This window comes from Patella vulgata, chromosome 7, assembly GCF_932274485.2.
Source record: "Patella vulgata chromosome 7, xgPatVulg1.2, whole genome shotgun sequence".
Taxonomy (NCBI): domain Eukaryota; kingdom Metazoa; phylum Mollusca; class Gastropoda; family Patellidae; genus Patella; species Patella vulgata.
This window is the reverse complement of record NC_065885.2, coordinates 44,619,140-44,625,594: the sequence shown is the minus strand read 5'-3', so window position 1 is coordinate 44,625,594 and position 6,455 is coordinate 44,619,140. Positions and strand designations below refer to the sequence as shown.

General features: G+C 36.7%; 1 long non-coding RNA gene across 1 annotated transcript; it reads left to right on the top strand.

Moving 5' to 3' along the window:
• Positions 1–3,845: 3,845 nt before the first annotated feature.
• LOC130013691 (uncharacterized) lies at positions 3,846–4,569 on the top strand. Its single transcript, XR_008788917.1, has 2 exons — positions 3,846–3,909; positions 4,295–4,569. It is a non-coding gene; the product is annotated as an uncharacterized LOC130013691 (long non-coding RNA).
• The last annotated feature ends 1,886 nt before the right edge of the window (positions 4,570–6,455 follow it).

Below are 6,455 nucleotides of genomic sequence, written 5' to 3'. Positions count from 1 at the left end.
GGTTTCTGATAATTACTGCCAGAGTTATGGCCCTTGATCACTTCAAAAAATCTTGTGGATGCTCTAATGGCCAAAGTTAATATCCGATTGACTTTAAATTTATACGCAATGTTTAAGGTCTTGAGACGAAGAAGCCTATTGATTTTCAATGATTTCCGATAATTACTGCCAGAGTTATGGCCCTTGATCACTTCAAAGAATCTTGTGGATGCTCTAGAGGCTAAAGTTAACATCCGATTGACATTAAATTTATACACAGTGTTTAAGGTCATAAGATGATGATGCCTATTGGTTTTCAGTGATTTCTGATAATTTCTGCCAGAGTTATGGCCCTTGATCACTCTGAAAAATCTTGTGGATGCTCTAGAAGCGAAAGTTAATATTTGATTGACTTTAAATTTATACACAATGTTTAAGGTCATGAGACGAAGAATCCTATTGATTTTCAGCGATTTCCAATATTTGCTGCCAGAGTTATGGCCCTTGATCACTTTGAAAAATCTTGTGGATGCTCTAGAGGCCAAATTTAATATCCGATTGACTTTCAATTTATAGACAGTGTTTAAGGTCCTGAGACGAAGAAGCCTATTGATTTTCAGCGATTTCCGATAATTACTGCCAGAGTTATGGCCCTTGATCACTTAAAAAAATCTTGTGGATGCTCTAGAGGCTAAAGTTAATATCCGATTGAGTTTAAATTTATACACAGTGTTTGAGGTCATGAGACGAAGATTCCTATTGATTTTCAACGATTTCCGATAATTACTGCCAAAGTTATGGCCTTTAAGTTATCATCCGATTGATTTCAGATTGATACACAGAGTTTAAGATCTTGAGATGAACAAGTATATTGATTTTCAATGAATTTTTATGACTTGAACAGTTAAATCCATGATATTAAAAGCTTTGCATACAAAACGTTAGCATGGGGCAGAACTTTATAAAAACTAAACAAATTCTAATAGTTTTCTGATAATTACTTCGTGAGTTGTTGCTCTTAATCAGATTTTAGTGTATTATAAATGTTTCATTACCGAAAAAAGTAAAAATATGCGACAACCCTTGTTGACTGCCCGGACGATTTAGTTGCTGTGGGCGTATGTTTCGTTGCCTGGCAACCTATCTTTATTTGGGGGGTTGGGGAGTGTGTGTTTGTTTAGGGGGTGAGAGGTGGGGATAGTCTTTTGTCATGCATTTAGCGATCGCGATGCCTTGGCACGGTGAAAGCCTTCAGTCTTGCAAGCAAGTCTAGTGATGATTGTTTTTACCAAAAAAAAACAATCATCCAACACGTTGACAGTTTTATTTTCCACTTGAGCATATCCCAGAAACTACTTGGCGGATCTGTATGATATCTTTGGTTTTACAGGAAAGTCAGCATGACTTAGAGATAAAACCTATTTCGAACTTTCTGTGACAATGCGAAATGTCCGAAATCGCCGAAGTTGTCGTTTTTTTAATGTCGCCGTAATATTTACAATAATCGACGGATTTTAACATTTGGTACATTTTGACATAGCCGGAGACAGGGCAAATAGCTACGGTACTTCAGATTTTTGATTTTCGACGAATCTTTGCTTATATTAGGCACGAAATTTTGAAAATTTAAATTTTTACAAAAAACTTTTTTATTAATGAAGATTTTTTGATGGTATTTTACACAGGATTAAATGGTCATCTGACTTGAGCAAAAATGTGTACAATTCTTGTCTCAGTAATTCGGGTTAGTCGCCATTGACTAATTCAGTTCTTCGATCCTAAATTAATTATTTATTGTTTGATTTGTTTGAAACAAAGTTCATATGCTCCGTTTTCCAAAATGTCATTTTTTTTGTTACCGATAAAGTTTCCTGTTGGCAACGGGAGTGACATAATTTTACCAAAAACTACAATTTTGACAGTTCGGTACCATTTTTGGAAAGCAAATATTATTTTTTCAAAATTTGATATTACCAAAAGATACGTCATGCAAAGGCGCACAAATCATCGGACTCAGTTTTTTTAATTTCGCTTTCGTTTTCGGGCTATTTCGATTAAAAGGTGAAAAAAGGTGTAAAATTAAGCTATTTACAACCCATTCAGTGTCTTCATTTTTTAGAATATTTCTTCGTAACTTTCTTAATCTCGTAGCAATAATCCATACGAAGAGAATGTATGTGAAATAGGCAAGTTTGCATGCGTCATTTTTCACATTATTTTGCCTGTAAAAGAGTCAAATATTATTCGATTTTCACCGTGGGATGCCTTATGCCATTTATGATTTCATAGAGAGAGAGAGAGAGAGAAATGAGGTTTAACGTCCACTCGACACAAACTAGGTCATTTCGGGACTAACATATGGTTTAATTTTATTTCAATAATTCGCTTGCGCGTAGGGGTCTTTAGCAGTGGGAGGAAACCGGAGGACCCGGAGAAAACCCACGAGGTTGGACAGGCGACTTTACTCCTGTCGACTCAATGACAGGCTTAATGATACAGCGCGTGCACGCTAACCATTCAGTTACCCAACCCCCCTGATTTCATAGAACTAATTTAACAATTTCATTATCACCGGAAGTAATGTCATTTGGGCAAAAACTGTATTTTTAGCTTTCAAAACAAATAATCTTTTTGAAGTGAGTTATATTTATTATCCGTTTAACAATTTTGATATTTGATTCCAATGGTCCAATGGACATATCGATTGGATTAATACGATCATATAGATGTCCAAAAATGGCTTCTAGTATCTTCCCTTGTCGAGAAATAACCAATTTTGTCAGGATGACTTTTATAGATTTTTTTCCCATTTTAATTTGCCATTAGAAAGTTAGCTAACTTATCGGTAAGTTAGTAATAAATTTTGTCAGGATCACTTTTTTGACATATGTAACACATGGTAACAAATGTATAGATGCAATTGATATTGCTAGATTTGGTTGATTCTGCGTCTATTTGTGCAATGCTTATGTGGAAATCTGTTTAACGGTTTTATTGATACCAGAAGTGACATAAGTTCACTGATAACGTGGCACCAGAAGTGACATAAGTTCAAGGGTAACTTGGCACCGGTGAAACCCGTCATCACTGCTTTGCAGTTCTAGTTTACATTTTAATTTTGTTCTATTTTGATTTTATCTTCGTGATGATGCTCTGATAGTCTATTGGTTTTATCCTTTGACAGCAATTCAGCTTACATACTAAAAATAATAAAGTACCCATTGTTCGTTCCCGGTGTTGACCAAGAAAATTCATCTCGATTTTCCGGCGTGGTTTACCCTTGTCAGTGAGTGGTGCAGAACATAGGGCCTGGCAAGGACAGCTGCCTAGTCGTTCGGATGGAAAGAATAACTGAGGTCCCGTGTACACATTGGCGTGCACGTAAAAGTTCCCTTGCCAGTTGGAATTGGATATAAGAGTAGGCCTTAGCGCCGTTGTCTGGGCAGAATTTCATTAGCCCAGTCCGACTCAGAGCAGTACAGTAGGACGTTATATTTCATTTCTATAATATTGGGAGCCCCAAAGACTCAGTAAGTGTTGGTTCGCTGACATGGACACCCTGTGTTTGATTTCTGCATTGGCTGAGAAAGTTCATGTGGATTTTCCGTGGTGTAGGACGGAGGGCATGGTGGTATAGCAATATCGTTCGGATAACAGAAAAGTACACATTGGCATGCACATTTAAAAACGCTTGACTGTTGGAATTCGATGTAAGAGTAGGCCATAGCACCTCTGTCCAGGCAAAATTTCCCTCGTAGCTCATTGCATGGCGTTTGCCTGTTTTTATTAGCTCAATTGGAAATTAAAACCCATTTAAGTTTATTTCATGTATATAATATTGACAATAACAATTGTTAAAATTTTAGGCGTTTAGTCCTGAAAAAAGGAAAGCAGAAAAGAGGCTTCAGATTTAACATTGTCAGCAATAAGGTAATTTCTTGTTCTTGTAAAACTCTATCGTGGGTTTTTCCGGGTCCTCCTGGTTTTCTTCCACTGCTAAAGACTCCCAATGCGCAAGCAAATCATTGAAATCCGGGTCCTCCTGGTTTCCTTCCACTGCTAAAGACTCCAAATGCGCAAGCAAATTATTGAAATAAAATTGAACCATGTGTTAGTCCCGAAATGACCTAGTTTGTGTCCAGTGGAGGTGTATTTATGAAACTTCATGACATTTTGTTGTAAACTTGCATCTAGAACTGCCTTCAGTTTGTTGATACTTTGATGGTAGTGGTGGTAATTTGTAATTTTAGTTAATTTATGTCCACTATGACTAAATTCATTTATTAAAGAAGAATATTTACCATTATTCTTTCAGGTCCTGGGATTCCAATTAGTTGACTTTTTTTGTACAAAACTATTAAAAAGAAGAGTCAAGAAAAACTCTTTATTTGCAATACCTGAGGAAGTGTTACATTTACCATATCTACAGAATTGCACCTTCATGTTTGTAATCTCGACAATTTATATGCAACATTTTGTTGAAAGAATCCTCAGTATTTATTGTGATGAACAAAATAAATATTGGCTGTCAAGAGGCAAATTGTATGTTGACCAAATATGAAAAATAAAGTTATACATGTTTCAATCACCGATTTTTGTAATGCCTCTTTTATTTTACAAATTAAGGCCACAACCTTTTCTGCAGTATGGGGAAGTGCTGCATTTGTGCATTTGGGGCCAATCTGATAAAAGGAATGAAATGGGGTTTAACTTCTTAGGTTTTTTTTGCACCGACCGAGTTTATTAAGACATGTATACATCATGCAGTGTGATATGATTGAAATTTTGACTAGACAGCGGCCCTGCGGAATACTCTTATCTCAAATTCCAACGTGCACATGCCTCCCTCCCCCCCCACGTCCTACTGTGTAGGCGAATTTTTTCTGTAACACTGTTAGTTTGAAAGTTTAACACTTGTATGATAATTAAGTCATAATACAGGAGTTACTCTCTGTCTCAAGACCAACAGATCGGGTACAACCTGGACATGAATTAATGGGGTTTAACGTCCTAGTGTGCAGTTCCACCAATCTATAGAAAAACCTGTTGTGAGAACCAATCTGAAAATAAATTCTGCTGTGATGGCTATTCTGAGGAAAAATTCTGCTGTGGTGGATAAATCTATAATTCCTGTTGTAGTGGATAATCTAAAGAAAAATGCTTCTGTTGGGACCAGTCTATAGAAAGTCCTGCTATGAGGACCAATCTGAAAATAAATTCAGCTGTGGTGGCTATTCTGCCAAAAAATTCTGCTGTGATGGATAAGCTAACTAAAATTCCTGCTCTGATGAATAATCTAACGTCAATTAGTGCTGTTGGAACCAATCTATTGACAATTGTGCTCTGAGGACCAATCTGAAAACTAATTCTGCTGTGATGGCTATTTTGACGAAAAATTCTGTTATAAACGATAGTCTAACAGAATGCTTAAAATCAATAGGCTTCGTGCTCTCATGATCTCAATTCTTCACACCAAATATGAGAAGAATCCATTGAAAACTATAGCCTCTATCACTAGGGTTCGTTCGTCCTGTCATTACCATGATGCTTCACACCAAATTTGAAAAGAATCCGACAACAACTCTAGCCTCTATCACGTTGACAGATGATGACATAATACGCCCAAATTTCACATATGCCCACACTGAAATGTGGGCGCAGAAAAAAATATAACCTCTATAGGGTTAACAAGGTTTTTGGAAACTCTGGTACAGAAGGTTGTGAACACTGAATATCGATAGAGTTCTTCTTGTCATGACCATAATGCTTCTAAACCAAATTTGTAGCCTCTATCCCGTTCACAAGCCACTTGTTGACAGCTAGATGACGGCATAATACACCCAGGGCTGAAATGTGAGCAAAAAGATTTTGCTTATGCTTTTGCGCAATTTTGATTTGAAATTGAACAAGAAGATGCAGTATTCAACATCACACGTATTGCAAGGTACATGGAAAGACAATTTCTCCATTATTGATAATCAGCAACCAAATAGTATAGGTGTACATGTTATAAGATGTACAGCAAATAGAATCAGGCAACCCAATTATGGTATTTGGTTGTGTTGCAAGTTTTAAACAAAATCTTGAATATCTGAGATGTGATTAGGAACAATAACTGCATACCAAAAACTATCGTAAACACCCAAGTATAACACGCCGCATGCATGTAAAATTTACAGTTCATCATCTATAGGAACGGCAATATTTCTGATGTAGCCTAGTTATCTAATGCAATGTTTAGAGCTGATGAACTGATTTGAAATAGGCTGTCTCAAATCAAGAAAGAAATGAAATGAAATGGGGTTTAACGGTTAAAGTCCTACTATTCTGCTCCGAACTGGGCTAATGAAGACGGGCCTACGCCATACAGTGTGCTATGAGGGAAATTTTGCTAAGACAGCAGCACTACAGCCTACTATTATATTGAATTCCAACTGTCAAGGAATCTTTTACGTGCACGCCAATATGCACGAGAC